This window comes from Eptesicus fuscus, chromosome 8, assembly GCF_027574615.1.
Source record: "Eptesicus fuscus isolate TK198812 chromosome 8, DD_ASM_mEF_20220401, whole genome shotgun sequence".
Classification (NCBI taxonomy): Eukaryota; Metazoa; Chordata; class Mammalia; order Chiroptera; family Vespertilionidae; genus Eptesicus; species Eptesicus fuscus.
The window spans coordinates 39548083-39568322 of NC_072480.1; positions in this window are offsets into that span (position 1 = coordinate 39548083).

The window sequence follows — 20240 nt, forward strand, 5'->3', positions numbered from 1 at the left end:
CAGTAGGGAGAAATAGAAAATTAGATGGATTTAAGGGAAATGTAGGACATTCAGTCAATAGGACTTGAAAACGGAATGTGAGTATAAGGGAAATAGTGAAAATTCATAACTAAATTGGTTCCAGTCTGGGATAATAGGTTATATAAGTGTTATTATTCTTTATTTTTCAGAATTATTAAATATAATGGTAGAGGAAATGGTGGATATTCAACTTAGATAATATTAGTCTTTGTGATTATAGAGAGGTTCACTCTACATGTATAAAAGGCTACACAACCGGCTGACAGGCTGGTAGGTATGATGTGCATTGACCACCAGGGGGCAGACGCTCAACTCAGGAGCTACTGAGTGACAGCAACGTTGCAGAGTGCCCTCTTGCACACCAAGACCCCTCGGGGGATATCGGAGATCCTGTTTCTGCCCGATTCCCCGCAGGCCAGGCCAAGGGACCCCACCTGCTGGAGACACCCTGATCACTCTGCAGATACCCTTTGAGTCCCTGAGCTGCCCCAGGTGTGGCCGGCCAGGGAGGGACCATGGGAGGTTGGCTCCAGGGCATGTCTGGCCTGTCTCGTCCAGTCCCACCCCGCTGGCCACCTTCTAACTAATTTCCTTTCAATGTGCATGGATCTATGCACAGGGCCTCTAGTAGATATATAAAAATGGTTCAGAAGCAAGGTATGTCCTCTGAGTTAGAGATTGATAATCAGCATGCAGGTAGTAATGGATACCAGGACTTGGATGGCATTCCCCTGGGGGAGTTTGTAGAGTGAGAAAAATGTACTCATTTACAATCCATAGGAGCCTCAACAAATGTTAAAGTGGGAGAAACAGAAAACTCTGCAAACGGTTGACCAGAAAGACACAGCTAGAGCAGGAGGAAAATGCAGGCAAATATTAGATGTAAAGCAAATATTTTTTAAAATAGAAAACAGGTGAAAAAATGTTCAATGTTTTTAGAACTTAAGTGTGGTACAGACCAAATAAAATTTGATTAATGACGTAGTGGTCAGTGAGAATCTAGATGAAGACACTCTTTTTGAAGCAATGGGAAGAAAAGAGAAACTGTAATAGGTGAAGCTAAAAAAGTGAAGACAGTGCATGCAGAATGAAGATAGGAAAGGATCAATTTGTGGTGAAGAAATGTGAGCTTAAGTATAGGAGTAACAAAACTTTATTGAAGAGAAAGAGAAATGGAGAGAGAGAGGAGAGGAGGGAAAACAGGGGCAGGGACAAGAGAGCATGAGAGAGAGTGTGAGGAAGAGAGGGGAGAAAGAGGGAGATACTGAAACAATTCATAGAGGCACTCTCTTACTTCAGATGATAGAAGGAGACAGCATCTAGAGTACAGATAGCAGTATCAGGCTAAGAGAAGAATACAATTTCCCCACTTCCTGGGGCGTGGGTGGGGGAGAGGTGTTGGGAGGGAGAAAAGAGGGAATGCAAATGCAGATGACTGAAATTGTGGAATTAGTTACAGGTTCTTCAGGGCATGCTTCTGGAATGTCACTGTTCTTACAGTGCAGTGAGTGCTGAAACTATGTCATACTGACTGAGAGCAAGAGTCAGGTGGGGAGGAACGCAGAGGGACTTAAGGAATGGAGAAAATGTCTAAAGTAGCTGTAGCACATGTAAGAGAAAGCAAACAACAGAATAGATGGATCTGTGGACTTGTTGCACGTGCACTGGAAAAGATACTGACGTGTAGAGCTGTTACATTTTTCACTAGCAGTGTTTAACCTCCTGAAAATAGCCAAATAAGGCAGATAAATGGGTTCCTTCAAAACTGAGGCGCTGTGAGAAAGACTGAAAAAATAATTGAGCAAATTGCCGACTACACTCACAAGAGAGTTGCATATTGTAATGCCCAGTGTTCAGAATCCCCAAAAACCCCCCAGGAAGGAGCCAAGACCCGCTGTAACTGCAAGAGAACCTTTATTCGTGCTAGCACGAGCTCTCATCTCCAGCGCTCACCGGGGAAAAAGAGACCCTCTCTCGCCAGAACAAAGGCTTTAAAGGGGGTCTCAAGCAGTGGGCAGGGAGAGTGTTTATGATTGGTCAGGGGTAGGGTGAGGGGTCCAGTTACACAAGTGGGAACAGATTGCCTAAAGTGGACTGAGTCCACCTCTGGGCAGCTTGCCTAAAGTGGACTGAGTCCACCTCTCTACATTCCTATTGGCAGGTTCATGCAATTGTTACATTCTCGCGGTTTTCTAAGAAAAAGGAGTCATATACATAGTTACACAGGGTGGAAGGTACAGTACATTTTGTGCTGTCCTGCTCTGCCCTTTCATTCCCCCCTTGTCTTGGGACACCCGGCTCAATCATGAGACGGTTTGTATTTTTACTTTGTCTTTTACTTCTGGTTAAGGCCTTTAGTACTACAGTCCCCAACAGTACTGTCCACAGTGAATTCCAGTTCTTCTCCTGCAGGTGTCGAGTTTCCTCCTGGCCTGCGTGGAGCCCAGGCTAGGGATCTCACGGGTGAGGCCGCTGGTTGCCAGGATCTAGGCCGTTTCCTGGTGCAGGAGCTGGGAGTGGTGTAGCCAGGTCTGGACCCCGTCTACTTCAACAGCCGTGGGCGTGCTCAGGATAACAGTGTAGCATCCCTTCCAGGTTGGGGTGAGTCCTTGGGCAGTGAACTTCTTTACCTATACCAAGTCCTTGGGCTGGAAGGGTTGTACAGGAACAAGCTTATGGGTGGCTTTCTGGGTATACTGCACAGCCTGTAAGGACTTGAGTAAGGGAATGGTTATGAATTCCAGCTTTTAGTTTCTTCCTGACCCTGGAAAGGAAGCGGCAGGGGGAGGTCTATCATATATTATCTCTAAAAGGGGGAAACCCCTACCGGTAGGGGGTACACCTGGCCTATAAGAGGGTGAAGGGTAGGAGGTTGGTCCAGTTTTCACCGGTTTCTAGGGTAAATTTAGTTAAATTCTTTTTTGAGTCTCGCGCATGGCTGTCCTAAGGCTTGAGCTATATTTTGAGATATCTTGGCTATAAAGGCGGGGCTGTTATCTGATCCTATGACTACTGGCAGCCTGAATCTAGGTATAATCTCCTAGCAACTATAGAGGTAGTTTCTGCCCTAGTGGGGTATGCTTCGACTTAACCCGAGAAGGTGTCTATGAGAACTAGCAGGTACTTGTACTCTGATGCTGGTGGCCTAATTTCTGTGAAATTTACCTCCTAATGCTCTCCTGGGGAATTTCCCTGGGGCCTGAATTTCTAGGGGGACATTCTTACCTTGCTTAGTATTTATCTGTGCACAAACTGTACTTCTAGTGACTATGCTTTTAATTATTTTATCTAAGAGTACCTGCCTTGCAGAACTTCAGAAGTCTTGGTGACGCCAAGTGGGTAGCCTGGTATAACTGGGTAACTAATGTCCAACCTATAGCCTCTGGGACCAACAGTCTGTCATCTGGTAGGGTACACCAACCATCCGGTTCTTTAATGGCTTGCTTCTGTTCTGCCAATTCCTCCTCTTGTTTGGTGTAGGAGGGGGTCTGCATAGGTCCAGGTACGGCAGGGTTACTAAAACTTGTAAAGGCCCCACTGGTTTTTGGGCGGCTTCCTTGGCAGTTTGGTCTGCGGCTCTATTTCCTCTGGCTTCAATTGTCTTCCCTTTCTGATGTCCTTTGCAGTGCACTATTGCAACTGCCCTTGGGAGCCAGATGACCTTTAATGTGGCTAAAATGTTCTCCTTATTTTTAATTTCCTTTTTTACTGCAGTTGGTAACCCTCTTTTCTGGTGGATGGCACTGTGTTCCTATTGGAGGGCCTGGATTAAGGCCAAAAGCTCGACCTTTTGTGCTATGGTTCCCCTATTTAGGGACTGCGCCCAAATGGTGCGGTTCAGGGTGACTACTGCTGCCCCTGCACATCGGATGCCATCCTGAACATAACTGCTCCCAACCGTGAACAGTACATTGTCTGGTGATGATGATGGGGCATCTTTCAGGTCTGGACGAGCCGTTTGTACTGCGTCTGTTACCTCTGTGCAGTCATGAATGGGTTCCTCTGGCTCATCATCTGGAAGCTCTGGAAGCAGGCTGGCAGGGTTGATGGCCAGTGTCTTATGGAACCGGATGCAGGGCTGGTCCAGGAGAAGAGCTTGGCACTGGGTGATCCTGGTGTTTGACATCTATCTCTCCAGGGCACCTTGAAGGAGGGCCTCCACACCATGGGGTATTATTAGGGCTAGTTCCTGGCCCAGAGTTTGCTTATCTGCCTTCTTTAGCAGCGATGCTGTGGTGGCTACTGCCCAGAGGCACGCTGGCCACCCTGCTGCCACGGGGTCTAGTCTCTTAGACAGACAGGCTATAGGTCTCTTCCAGGGACCTAGAGTCTGAGTGAGAACCCCTTTGGCAATGCCTCTTACCTCACTTACGTGGAGGTGGAAGGGCTTCGTGACGTCTGGCAAGGCTAGGGCAGGTGCTGAGATGAGAGCTTTCTTTAGCTCCTCAAAGGCCCATTGTTCTACTTCGGTCTAGTTCAGTGGCTGTGTTCCCCCAGTACTTGAGTCTAGAGGTTTAGCAATCTCTATGAGCCCCGGTATCCATAGGTTGTAGTATCCAACTGCCCCTAATAATTCCCGCTTTATCCCCCTCAAAGGATATGATGGCAGTCCAAATAGTTTCTGTAGGAGGTCACATCTACATAGGGGGTACGGGCATTCTGGCATGACCAGAAATGAATGAGTTACCGTGTTCTTTCCGAGGTCCATAGTCCTTTTTGATGTCTAAGGAAAACAGGCAATTTGTCCGGTGACTTCCTGGACTGCTGTCTTCTTAGAGGTTACGGGTCCCATCGGCCCTGTCAAGACTGAATAGGCTGTTTCAGTGTCCACCAGGAAACTAACAGGTTTGCCCCCCACTTGTAAGGTTACCCTGGAGGCTTAATAGAAAGGAACCCCGGTCCTGTCAGTCCTTTTCCTCTAAGTTAAAGACCCTTGGAGTCTGAGTCTCCCCTTTCTGCTTCTCTAGCTAACCTGCCAGGACATTTTCTCTTCCTGTGCCTCTGCTTCTTACAATAGGTATACTAATTCCTTCCTATTTGCTGCTGGCTTTTTCTTCTTTCTAATATTTCTCTGTTCTTCTTCTTACTATATATAAACTTTTATAAATTTTATAATTTTAAATTAGTCTTTAAACTTTCTTTTATGTCTTTCAAAAATGTATAACCATGCCTCAAATCTTTTATTACTTTAAAATATTTAGAAAAGGCAGAGGGAGAAGGGAGCAGGCTCAGCCGCTTGAATTTCAAACTGTCATATTTTTCCTATAGATAAGAATCTCAGATTCTGATAAGCCTGGAATGGGGAATTTCTAGCTGCCGCCTTTAAGCCCCCTAACAGAACACGGTGAAAAGTGTCCAAGGAGTTGCCGAGGGTTCTTGGGTCTCATTGGGGCAGAGGGGGTCACAAGGGAATTTCCCTCCTTGTTGCTGCCTCTATCCACTTAAAACAATCGCTGGAGGGGAGGGACACCGGGTGGGCGGAGGCAGAGAGCGCGGCGCGGGTCCCACCGAGGCGTTTTCATCTGGCAGTCCACTCTCTGTTCCCACTGGGAAAAGTGCTTGCCTCCTGCTAACGAAGGTGGTGTGGGGGAACCGGTGACCCCTACACTGTAATCAGACTCCCTGACCTTTCTGAAAAGCCACTCTGCTTTAGTGTGTTTCTATTAAAAATTACTGATTTCAAAATTATAACTTAAGAGTTGCTACACACACACAAGGACCAAGTGGCCTATAAAATATTTTCCTTTTCTTTGAAAGGTTTTACAATGTACAATAATCATATCAAACTTAATTGCCAATTGAGACAAATACTTCTGAGACCGTTCCTCCACCACTGATTAAGACTGGGTGGTGGCAGGTGTCAGAAATAAGATTCATTTAGGTTTTGAGCTTGATGGGCAGACTTGGTGACTTTGCCAGCTCCAGCTTCCTTCTTATAGTTAATTTTAGAATGTGGTCCCTGCTTTAAATCTCTTTGGATTACAATTGTTATAACTTTATATCTTTAAATTAATAAATATAGACAGAAATGTTGTTAGGCAGGCCGATTCCCCCTCTGACAGAGAGAAAACACCCCTGAGAAAAAAGAATCCCAGTGGCCACTCGGGGGGATTGCTACCTGTCAGAGCACTCAGCCTTAAACAAATTAAATGTGTTGTTGTTTTTTCTTCTATATATGAACAAATAATTATAACCAGGCAGACAACAAAATATCAAACAAACATCTGTCCTTATATCATTTCAGTAAATAAGTATTCTTATATTCTTGGGATCTAAGCAGATAACAGGAACACTGCCTCTAAGTCCCCTAATGGGGGCCTCCCTTTCTTATCGTCGCTTTTTCTGGCTTCTGCCATAGGCCAGTGGACGGGACCAGTGTGTTGAAGGAAAAATCATCCTGCAGTCCGGCTCGGGGAGGGACAGGTTACACATGGAGCGTTGTTTCAGGAGAGGCAAAACCTTGATAAAAGCTCCGTAATTCAATCACACAGTACAAGGTTAAACTGGAAGGGAAGAACCACTCAATGTCCTCTAAGAGGATTTTAACAAATGATAACAAACTGACAAAACCTTGACAAATCAAAACTCAATAAATAATATATACATATAGGGCCCAATTATGACAGAAAATATAAGACAAAAAGACAAAACAAACAGTCCTGATACCAACATGACAAAACACAAAACAAACACCTGTTGAGAGGGAGAGCCTCCAGCCCCTTCTGGGGGGTCCCTCTCTCCTCTCGCAGGAGAAGATTTCTTGTGAGCTGAAAGCCTGGATGGCCTCCTGAAAGAAAAGATTTTTAATCCAGTTACAGATGCTATTAGAATCAGGATGAGAGAGGAAGGGAAAGTCCAGGTTATGTCCTCTCTGAGGATCCTAATAACTGAAAACAGTAAGTTAAACAAATGGTTAACGGGGTCTATAAAGAGTTAATAGTAACTTCAGCCTTAGTTTCACGTTGGACTATGATGTCACAGGCAGGGACAGGGCCTGTATATCTCTCTGCCCTGTGAAGCTGTTAGGGGAGTCTCCCAGCACCAAAAGAGATAAGGGAGCTGTAAATAAAAGTTCTTTTGTTCTTTGAAATGTTATAAATGGATACTTTTAAATCAACCTTAGAACTTTAAAATTTAATTTAATACAGTAAATTCACAAATCAGAGCAAACTGAAACCTTCATTTATACAAACAGAGGAATTTTTATCATCTAAGTGGGCGGATTCCCTCTCTGACGGAGAACAAAGGACTCAGAAAAAGGTGTCTCAGCAGCTGCTAAAGACCTTTGTATTCCGCCACAGCAGGTCCGCCCTATCTTTAAATAAATTAAACAGCAGAAAGAGATAACAAATATTTTCACATTTATATTTATATACCAAACAGTCTGAGTTTTTGACTCCTACTAGATATTTACCAGAGTTTAAACAGACACCTGATTAATTTGCCTGAGGAAGCTCTATGGCCTTTGGGGGGGGGGGGGGAGATTAAGCTCCCCTTTCCACTCACTTGGAGTGGACTGAGTCTGTCCCATAATGTCCGTCAAGAGAGTCCACAAAACAAAACAAAAACAAATCAACACACACAAACAGAGGATCCTTAAGAAAAGCCTTCCAACGCGAGTCCGTTGGAGCAGAACCAGAAGCGTGGACGACGGCCTCACACCGACCGGCGGGAGCGACCCACCTCGTCCCAGAAACTGGAGGGGGATACACGTCCCTCCTGAGGGGAATACACGTCCCTCCTGAAAGAGGATCGAGACGTCTCCCGATGCCTCTTGCCCGTGATCCTCCAACGCGTCCGCCTAGACCGCTTCGGGCACTGCCAGAAATTCAGATTTGAGCTCACACAAGAGACAAAAGACAAAACAGACACCTACCATGGCCAGTCAGGTTCTCCGGGTTTGGGGGTCCCTCGGAGGGCTTGGGGATCCCGGGCGGGCCCCCAAATGTAATGCCCAGTGTTCAGAATCCCCAAACACCCCCCAGGAAGGAGCCAAGACCCGCTGTAACTGCAAGAGAACCTTTATTCGTGCTAGCACGAGCTCTCATCTCCAGCGCTCACCGGGGAAAAAGAGACCCTCTCTCGCCAGAACAAAGGCTTTAAAGGGGGTCTCAAGCAGTGGGCAGGGAGAGTGTTTATGATTGGTCAGGGGTAGGGTGAGGGGTCCAGTTACACAAAGGCACACTGGGCAGCTTGCCTAAAGTGGACTGAGTCCACCTCTCTACATTCTTATTGGCAGGTTCATGCAATTGTTACATTCTCGCGGTTTTCTAAGAAAAAGGAGTGATATACATAGTTACACAGGGTGGAGGGTACAGTACATTTTGTGCTGTCCTGCTCTGCCCTTTCACATATAAGCTAGAGATGAAGTAGAGATTTTTTTTTTTTTTGAGGTCAAAGAGTAGTTAAATGAAAAAAGTAGAAGAATAAGAGGTAGTGATTAGGTATAGAAATGTATTGTATCTGAGATAAACTAATCCGGTTGGTGACTAGGTCCCTGTATGGTCCAGAGTTGAAGGAAAGAGCACAGGAGATACTAAGGTCAAATAAAGTTAAGATCAGGTGTAGAAACGTTATCTGCCTCCCCTTGCCTCCAGGCCATTGCCTTTACCTTCACTTTGGATGACAGTAGGACTTGTGCAGGAAATAGCCAGATGCCAGAACTTTCTAGATTTCAATTCTGCTTATGACCTCTAATTCCCTCCTTTCTATAGCAATCATTTCTATTCTTTTGCATTGCAATTTTTTATACATTATTTCATTTCACTACATTTATTCAAACCTTTTCAACAAGAAGCACTCCCTCTTCTTCACTGAATTGACTAAAAATACATTCATATAATTGGTTTTAATTGTGTAACTTTTTAGATAACTATGATATAACTGAGGAAAAATAACTGGTTAATGCAAAAGGTTGTATAATAGGAGATTGACGTTTCAGAATCCTTGTAGTTTATCAGGCAATCTTGGTTTTACTAGAACTATAGTGGACCCTGAGAAGAAAAATTTATTTGATGTAAAACCCAAGAGGAAATGTTATCTGTTGAGATGGACTCCCACCATGGTCAACCGAGGGTCCACATTTTATGAATAATAAGAGTATAGTGGCCTTTTGCTGATAGGGAATTATCATGTGCTCCATATCCAGAGAAGAACCTCAGAATGAATTTAGGCTTCCCACATAATGCCTGCTTGTTTATTCCTTCTGGGTCAATCACTGCAGGGAAACCCTGGTTTCATCTTTCTACCAAAGAACTGAGGCCTGTATTATTTGGATACCTAATTTACATAAAACAGATCTAATTGAGATCTTGGGTGGGAAGTTTTGTTGTAGAGCAAGCATATCAAACTCAAAGGCTAACATGGGCCAAATAAACAAGGTTTAAGTTTATGTCGGTTGCAAAAAAAAAAAAAAAAAAAGAAAGAAAGATTCAATTTTCATAGAAACATGTGGATATTTCTCTCTTTTCCACGTCCAGCGTGACTAGAGAGTGGTCCAGTTCCTGAGTAGGGGTGGCTGGGGATTGAGAAAATGAAAGAAAAAGACAGACACAGAGATAGAAGTAAAAAGCTGGGACCTGGTGGGACCTCTGCCCTCTTCTGATGGAGAGACAGTGACCCAGAGCCAATATAGCATGTTTATTTTATACCCCCAAATACCAGGAAGTTTTACTAAAAGTCAAGACAAAGGAGATTATTTGCATTCTTGGGTGGGCCTGAGTCCTATTCGTTCTGGTGCTTGGCTGGATTTACATAATAACCCCCCCCCCCCCGCCCCCCCTGGCACCAGCCAGAAATGAAGGTCCAGCTGACAACGCTTCTGCCTTTTGGCAGAATGTGTTTCCAGCGCGTAGCTTTGCCGACCACCCTGGATTCAGCTGACAATTTAAAGAAATGCCCATGTGCCTTCCTAGGCGCTCTCTACAGAAGCATAGGTTTATTTCAATAGAGACATACTGAATACAAAGGGCTGAAATAAATGAGTAATCATTAACATAAAATAATAGAACATTTTAATAAAATTAATATTTTTTCTTGAACGTTAACTTACCAGACACTGAATAACTGCACAAATTAGTAAGCGTAACGTAAACTTATCTTTCTTGTTCTCCGAAAGCGAAATATTTCCTGTTGCACACACACCAAACAAGTCAGTACAAGATTAATGACGTGGCAGTCAGCTGCTAAAATATTCGCTGCTAGTATTAGTGGAGAGAAATGGTGCACCTGTGAGTAAGGCACGTAAGGGAAATGAATGCAACATGATTATAGTAATCAGTCATTAGAGAACATTGTAGTTCGTCATTAATAATTATGTAAAACAGGATATTGTAAAAATTAAGTTACAAAGTTTTTATTAGAACGTTTCTTACATACCGTTGTACTGGCTGGGCCGAAAGTTTGACATGCTTGGTGTAAACTTTACACTGTAAAGGGTTGCCTCCCCTTTTTCTCAGTGGAACACAATTTAGGTTGCTGCCTGAATCTGTGTCTCCCCAGCTGCAGCTCCTTTTGGCTCAAAAGAATGCTTTTTATTATTTATTGGAGTCGAAAATTAATTTTTGTTTACACCATGATAAAAAATTGCTTACTAACTGCTTTTTCCCATCTGTAAAAAGAACACTTAATGTTTACATATTGAAGATATTTTTATTAAATGAAAAGATGCATGAAGAAGTCCATCCTCCTGAATAAAATGATAATATACACTAAATCTTCATTATCAACAATTAATATTTATTGCAGATAAAAATGAACCCAAGAGAGATAAAGAGATCTTTAAGAAACAGGTGAGAACAAAAAGATTTGAAAATCAATAAGGTAAAATTGCCCTCCTCTTAAAATAATTAAATTAAAATCAATTTATCGCCAAACCATGGGCTACAATTCATTTAGACTTTATTTTCAGTATTTAGAGGACCCAGGAATTAATCCTTGCAGATTACAAAACTCAGAGTTTGATAGAGGGACTTTGGTGCACTTATTGATAAGGAAGACTTTTAAATGAGGATAACCCTAACCATGCTCATCAACACAAATGTACTTTAGAAGGACTTCAGATGATATCTACCATCCTAGTTTGAGGAACAGGTTTAATTTTTTTCTCTTTTTTAACAGTGTTATTGAGATATACAATAAACTGCATGTATTTAGAGTGTACAACTTTATATGTTTTGACAAATGTATGCATCTGAGAAACCATTGCTATATAAAGATAGTGAACATACCTTTTTTATCCCAAAGTTTCCTTGTGTCCCATTGATAGGCATAATAGATAGCTTCTGGGGCAGGAGGAGGGGGAAGCATATGGGGGAGGGGAGTTTATCTCACCCACTGAACAAAGAAGTCAGCAGTCCTGGCACTTGCCAAGATAAAGTTGCCAGATGTTCTTATAAATTCTGGGAAAAGGGGGACCTTAAAATCTAATCTGTCACCCAAATCATCTAGCAGGGATTTTGTGATGGCTGTAAACTGCCTAGGCCTTTAACTATCTGTCTGTTTCCTGTTCTAGTTGTCCTGGCTTACTAGCCTGTCTCACCTTACATTAAATTTTCTTATGATGCCTATGTTCACTTGATTTTTGTGTTGTTTTCTTTTTCTCCCTTGCCTTTCACTTTCTTTATCTACCTGGACCTTAAAGGTGTCTTTAATTTGAAGTTCATAGCATTCACTAATATATAGCTGAGGAATACTCATGATATAAAAATGTTGTTATAGTCAGGTATATCTTTTTGACCTACAGTTTCAATTATGTTTTTTAATTATAGAAAAACTAGTAGCCTGGTGCATGAAATTTGTGCACGGGGGAGGGGGTGGCCCTCAGTCCAGCCTGCACCCTCTCCAATCTGGGACCCCTTGGGGGATGTCTGATTGCCAGTTTAGGCCCAATCCCCACAGGATCCCACAGGGATCGGGCCTAAACTGGCAGTTGGACATCCCTCTCGTAACTCAAGACTGCTGGCTCCTAACCACTCACCTGCCTGCCTGCCTGATCGCCCCTAACTGCCTCTGCTTGCCTGCCTGATTGCCCCTAACCTCTCTGCCTGCCAGCCTGCTTCTCCCCAAATACGCCCCCCTTGTTGGCCTGCTCATCCCCAACTGCCCTCCCCTCCTGGCCTGATCGTCCCTAACCACCTCTGTCTTGGCCCCGCCACCATGGCTTTGTCCAGAGGGACATCTGGAAGGTCTCCCGGCCTAATTAGCATATTACCCTTTTATTAGTATAGATTAAGTTTTGAGCACACTTATTGTTTCTTTAACCAGGAAATACGATTTTTAAAATGTTAGCTGCTCTATTATCTCTTATCCTCTTGACTGATGTCTTTTAATTTTACCTGTCCTCCTCATTTCCTCTTTTGTTTCTTAGATTCATCCTATCCCTTCATGAAAATGTATAATTCTTTTTAAGGTAATAGTAATCTCTCAAAGTTTACAACATGAATAGTTATATCAAAGATACTGTGTTGTTGTTTTTTTTTTTTTTTTTTTTTATGATGTCAATAGTTTTTAGTAAAGAATGTTTTAATCTTAACTGAGATTTGAATCTTAGTTAGGTAGGAAGTTGGACATGAGCGGCTGGGGTGGGGCCTTCCCTGGGGTCTTGAACAGACATTGGACCAACATTGCCTTAGGACAGCCTCTCTATGGGAGGCCCAGCAGCCAGCAGATGGTGAGCAGAAAGGTTTGGAACCAGCCAGATCTGGCACAAGCTCAGAGGAAAATGAGGTGACCTCAATGCAACCTTACTAGCATCCTGGAGTAATTATAATAAACTTTGCATTTTCGTTTTTACCCCTGCCCCTGTGGGTTTTTCTGTATGCATTATGGGAAAGGGCATGCCCAGAAGAAATATAGTTATGTAACCCTTTTCTGTCAATCATCCCTGAATACAAATGAAAGTCTCCACCCAGATCCCTCATTTAAAACATATAACCCAGGAGTTCAGGGCCATTGACTCTCTCGACTGGCCATCTCCTTGCTTGGAGTGTATCTTCAATAAATCCCACTTTGCTTTACTTTCATTTTCATTGACCTTAAAATCTTTTCGGGGTTGACAAGAAAAACTGAGGTCCCCGCAGGTAACCCTAATCAGTAACAATGTGATTTGAATGTTTATATTTTCTCTCAGCATAAATTGTTTAATAAATTTATATCACATGCAGAGTTATATGGATATAATCAAGGGACCAATATGTCTGCTTGGCTGGTTACAATCTAGACAATTTTGGAGAATTTATGAACTCTTTAAACTACAAGCCTACCATATAATAATGTAGATAACAACCATACATCTTTAAAAATGAGATAATATGTTCCTGAGAAAATGCATAGCTTATATCTAAGGAGTACCTCATTTAATTTGAAAGCTCCGGTCAAATTAACTGTTTTAGATATTAAGTATTATCCAGTTTAGTCACTAAGGACGTTGGCCTTTCAATCTTGCTTGAATGTCCTGTGGAATAATTCTGTCCAGTCAATTATGCAACATTTGGTTATGCAAGGGAAAAGAGCCCTATAAAATAACAAACCATGCAAGTGAAATACTGATGAGCTGCTTCTATATTGCTTTCTCCCATTGATGTTATTCTAGTAAATCTGTCCCTGTGTTTAAGATGGTTAACCTGGCACTTGTTATGATAACAGCATATGAGAATAAAAGAATAAATTACAAAGTGCATGATTCCTATTGATGTACGCATTTGTTCTCTATCAGGAATGTGCCTGGTAACAACAGTCAAACAATGCTCTTTACCTTCCAAATTGAACATTGCACACTGCCTGACTTTAGACATAATTACTTCACATAATTGTTTCTGTCAAGAATAAATGAAGCCTTAAAAGAACAATGCAATCATTACAAGTGGAGCATCTTAAGATATATATTATACTGGGCTTTTTACCCTTAGTGCTTTCTGGGTTTTGATATTAATGACTGAAGATTCTTAAAGTATGCATCTTCAGGCACCAAAACCAGATATCTGAGCACCTGAGCTATTCATGGATAATTTTAAATACACTTTTGTTGCTCAATGAAAACCTAGTAAAAGCAGTATTTGTTTGCAGTTCATTTGTTCAGCACAAGTGAAAACATGTTGATGATGCAGGGTTAGAATAAATGTGGGATCAACATCCATATTTTTAACACAAAACAATGCATATTTTGCATTGATAAAATAAGTGCTCTCTTTGAGTTACTGAAGTTTACCTTAAAATTCCTGGTTTGCAAAGTGTATTTACATATCCTACTCTCAGATTTAAATGCACTGAATGAAAAATATAAGGTATTTTACATAATGCATATATAAACCTGAGACAGTTATAACTGCATAAGCCAGTAATGCATTACACTTTATCTGCAGTGATGAGATTAAGAGATCATAAAAATTCATTGTGTTTGATGGCTTTTTATAACCTAATTTATTCTAAAACAAGAAAGACACCAAACTTAAAAATGCATTGGTCCACAAGATAAGATATTTCTGTGACGTGGATTAAATATATATCTTTCTTTCACAAGAATCTAAGCATTATCTCATTAATTTATTGATATATTCAATTAAAAAAACCTACCAGGAACCCTAACCTCATGACGTTTTCAATCTATGATATGAAATAAATATTGAAAAGCATTTAAGTATAAAAATTACATAAGCATAAATTCAATTGTGTCATAAATAAGTAGGGTGCAGTGAATGTTGCATAACTAGGGAGACCTGAATGATTGTGGAGAAGGGGTTGCCAAGACTTCCCTAAGAAAATGCCTTGGAATTGAGATGGAAGGACAAGTAGGAGCTAACTAGGCGAGTCTCTGTGGCTGGGTTAAGGCAATGGATAGGGACTGTGGCATAAGGGAAGGATTTACAGCCAGGCTGTGCACAGTTACATGGGGCTTAGTAGCTACCCTGCCATATTTTTCCACCTTTCTAGGACAAATGGAAAGAAATACCTTTAATATAGAATAAACATATTTAAATTAGAGCGTACAAAAGATTCATTTGATTCCAATGTACAGAAGCTATTGGGAGGAGTGTGCATATGCAAAAGTAAGTCTAATAAAGCAGCTAAGAGCTGCTGCAGTAACTCCAGCCAAAGATGACAGGAGCTTGGGTTAGGGAGGTATTGATAGAACAGAGAAAAGCACACATATTTGACATATATTTTGAAGGGAAGAAGTAGGACCTGGTATTAGAGTAGACATGGGGACGATGAAATAGAAAAATGCCCCAAAGATGGCTTCCAGAATTCTGACTTGTGCAATTGAGTGTTGAACTGATTATATAGTAAACAAAGTCACTCAGAATAGAGTTTGTTCAAGATTAGATGGTAGGACCATTGACATTTGGATGCATCAAAAGCAAGCTCTTTTTGTGGCATTCACATAAAAGACTTGAAAAAAGCGGTTGAACAGATAATGCTGTGGAGCTCAGAGAAGATTTCCAAGCAGGAATAAAGGCTGAATGACTGATTATAAGTAAATTCTCTTCAACCTGGCTTTTGTAACACTATTTTCTCTGTCTCTTATGTTATCCTTCACTGGATTATCTTCCTCTGGCTTTCTAAAAATTATAAAATTTCAGTGATTTGTCTTTTTCTTAATACTCCACTTTTGTGGTCCCATTCATTCTTTTTTTTATTGATTAAGGTATTACAAATGTGTGGTTATCCCCTATTGCTCCCCCACTCCCCAATCTTGCCCTCAACCTCACCTTCTGTTGTCTGCGTCCATTGGTTATGCTTATATGCATGCATATAGCTTGAGCTTCCATTCATTCTTATAGCTTGAGCTGCTTTCTGTATATGAATGACATGTAAGTGAGGGGACAGTGTTATAACAAAAAGCATATGGGTTTGGTGTCACTTATGGTTTAAATTCCAGCACCACCACTTCCTGACTGCAGATAAGTTGTTTAATGTCTCTGAGCATCAATTTTCTCTTCAATAAAATATATATCATTATAGTATATGAATATAATACAATATTTTTGTGGATTTTATGAGAATCCACAATGCACCTAGTAGATTGTCTACAAAGGATTTCTCTTACTACTACTAAACCTATTTCTTCAACCCAGAACCCTTTTGGATTACAGATCTATATATCCAGTTGCATTTTTGACATCATCTGGGTAAATAAATTTTAACACACCAGCTTTCCTCAAACTAACTCCCCTTTCTGAATCTGTGTCTCACCAAGTTGCTTGCACTCTTATTGCCCCAATTCCCTTCAAGTTGCCCAAACCAGGAAGCTGAAATATATCTTAATTTACTTATAAACAGTCATTCTGTCTTATGAAGCCAATGCCCATATGTATTTCTAATCAAATTATATCGTCTTGATGCTTAGTGTATCTTCAAAACACAATTAAGCTTTTCCTAATCAGTCTCCTGGATGGTTTGCTTCTTCCAGGAATATTCTCCTACCATCTACTTTACTTGGTGCCAGGATCACAATTCTAAAACACTAGATTTGCTATGCATTACTTTGCTAAGAAAAAGAAGTGTCCCTTACCATTCTAAACCAGGACCTTTGAAGTTTCAGTTCTTGCCTAACTTTGTAACTTAATCTCCATAAATTGTAATGTAATCTATAGCCATGTGCTGTTTCCATGTTACACTCTAAATTTTTGTTTTTCTGCCTAGAATATTCACCCTCTCACAATCACTCTCTCCCCACCCATTTATGAATCAAATCAAATATCACCTTCCCTGACTCATCTCTATCCTAGTTAAGGTCTAACTCATGTTTCCTTAACAAATTATATTATTGTGCATTGCCAAATATTTGTTTACAGTACTATTTCTCCCTTGCCTATAATGCCCTCTGTCCATTCCTCTGTGGTATCATATAGAACCCTGTAATAAATAAGAATATTTTGAAAATATGTCATGATACTGAATGCCAGTCTAAGAATTTTCTTTCATGTAAGAGTTAGTGTTTCTGGATGTCTCCCAATTTCTTCAGTGACAACATGTCAGAAACATAATTAGGTGAGTATATGTTTTGAGTAATTTTAATTAAAACTTATTCTGGGAACCTCTGGAATTGATTTAGGAAGATTACTATGCTTACATGTGAGGTACAGTGAGTTTAGAGAAAAATAATCTGGATTCATAGTCATGATTCTTGAATTTATGAGCTTATAAATGAGCAAATTATTTAGTTACTAGAGGCCCGGTGCACAAATTTGTGCATCAGTGGGGTCCCTCGGCCTGGCCTGTGGACATCCCCTGAGGGGTCCCGGGTTGTGAGAGGGTGCAGGTCAGCCTGAGGGACCCTACCAGTGCATGATTGGGGCCGGGGAGGGACCACGGGAGGGCTCCAGGGCATGTCTAGCCCATCTGGCCCAATCCCGATTGTCCGGACCCCAGCAGCAAGCTATCCTACAGGTTGGAGTGTCTTCCCCCTGCTGGTCAGTGCATGTCATAGCTACCAGTCAAACGGGTAGAATGGTCACTTAGACTTTTATACATATAGATAGTACAATGTTACATCAATGTAAATGATCATTGTAACAACCATAATTTTCTCCCTATGAATATTAAGAAATAAATAGCATAGTTGCTCAGGGGTTACTTTTAGAAATAAGCATATAAGTTATATACTCAGTTGCTTTGAAAGGAAAATACATAATTTGAGAAACCAAGTTGAGGCAGGGCACTTAATTATGCATTATACTTGACCGTTCCTGAGGTATTTTACAGATATTCAAAACAGAAAAAGGTCCACTGGTAAAATCAGATTTTTTTAAAGTATCAAATATGAAAATAATCGTACTTGACATATGGTTTTTTACAAGTAAATTCTATTATGAAAAAAGTACCATTTTTTTAAATTCAAAATTAGATATCTAGGCATTCTGTTTTGTTTTACTTTTGGAAGAAAGCCAAATGGCCATAATATGGGTGGGAACAGTACCATAAACAGGCTTTGTTTATTACATGTTTACAACCACTGACTTGCATGCTAATGTTTGTTTCCAAACTTATTTAGAATTATTGGCATATAATACACAGTCTTAAAGATAGGAACGCCTGAATATTTTTTCTGTATAACCTCTTAGAAAGTGGCTGCCTTCCATATTTTGAGTTGTCACTGTGTATATACAATCAAGATAAAATTTTCTCTAAGTATAAAATATAAATGACCCTGACTTTTAACAAACAGCATCTAAAATATGAAATTTTTGTAGGTTAACAAAACTATCTACTAAATAAAAAAATTAGATGGTCTTTTTACAGTGTTGAGCTGTTAACTGTGTGTTAATAAGATAGTATCAATGCTAATTTTGTAGAATTTCAAGAGGAAAGAGTTTTAAAAACAACAGTAGTGGCTACTTGGTCTTGGAATATGTTTATTTTTTGAATGTCAATGGATGAGTCCTTCATAATTTAACATTTTAATCATTTCAAGGTGATTTGCTTTTACTGTGAGAAACCCTGTGTTGGCACTTTCCACACATGTTTCCTAGGCATGATCGCATATTAGCTGCAATTTTCTCTACAACATAAGACTTAATTATGCTAAAGAAAAATGCTTCTTTTTTAATAAAAGGTGTAAAGTACCACAGGTATCCAGTTTGAACTAATACTAAGATTAGAAACTCATTACACCTAAAAATGTCAGTTCTGATGAAGCATTTTAAAAAATTCCAAGAATCAAATTCAAAATGTCTTTACTAAGCTGTTTTATGGTCGCGTGTACCATTGGAAATGTGATGAGTCTTCATGTAAAAATGCTGATTTGAATTAGATTTAGAATGTATGTCATCCTCAATTAGCCTTTCTTTCATCAAAATGATCTCACAAACACGGAGAATGAATCTTTATTTCCTCCTTTGCACATGGGAGGTCATTTGTCAGATTTAATACACATCTTCCTATGTCTTCCTACATGCTTGGAGTTCAAGATGGATGGCCACAGACTTCCTTAAAAGTTTCTAGCTTGAAATTTAAATATAATTTTAATAAAATGCCCAACCATTCATAGAGAGGCTAGAAATTAGAATAACATTTACTAAAATAATATTAACATCTTTCCATTTGAGGGGGAAACAATTTTTTTTGTCCCCACCCTCAAAAAGGGTAAGTTCATACATTAGCAATTAGCTAGGTAATCCAGGGCAAGAAACATACAGTGAACATTCTTTTCTTGAATCATTCTGATACTTTTATGACCTAGACTAGAATTGATACTACTGTCTGTGATATTGTATAAATGCAATCACTTATATTGTGATTGTTAAATTCAATTAGCCTAAAGTATTTTATAAATTAAAGTCCAACAGTTGGATAATTATGGTGACCTTATACATAATATAGGTGTCAGTTTAGTGATTATGAGACACATGAAAAATGCAACCTGGATAGACTGACTATTGGTATCAGATTTATATTCTGAATGATTTCCCAGGGAACCCCAATACATGGTTATGATTGCCTTCTAGAGAGATTTATTTATCCATTTATTAAGGTGCTATTTGCAAACCTACTGTTTGCAAAGCAAGTCCCTGAGGAGTTGGGCTGTTTATGAGAACATTTGCGTTCTTTCATTTATAACTGAACAATTATCCCTTGGAAAACACTTAAAAATAGCTCTTGAGTAAAGAATCACCTTCTTTTGCAAGGCTCATCAAAGATTTGGACTGTTCACTCTAATAGCATCTTTAAGATGAGAATATAGAGCAAGCTAATAGGAAAATCTTCATTCCCACTTTAGCAATAAAAAGGGTGGCTGCAAAATTTGTTTTGTGCAGTACCTGCTACTTACCACTCATATAAGTAGTTAGAAAATAATTCTACATACTGCATATTTATGAAACATTCAGATTTATAACATCAATAAAATTTAACCAAAAATTTTTAACACATTAAAACACAATACTTTGAAAGGTTCAATGGAGGATTCAAAGGAAATTAAAAAGAAAGACTTTGTTTACAGAAAGAGAAAAAGTATAAATGGAACAGTATATATGTAAAGTTTTATGAATCTTATAGAAAGATGCTTTATAAATTCAAAGGTAAGAACAATTATTTATCTACAGGCATTTTGATATGGATTAAGATTGTAATGTTGATAGTAATTGCTTTTTAAGACTTCAGGTGAAGTACTTAGAAAAGACCCTAAAGCTTCTGCTCTAACGAGCAACCTATTGAAATGATTATATCTCCAGTTGTATTTCAAGTTTCTACTTGAAGTTAATAAAATTATTAATATTGTG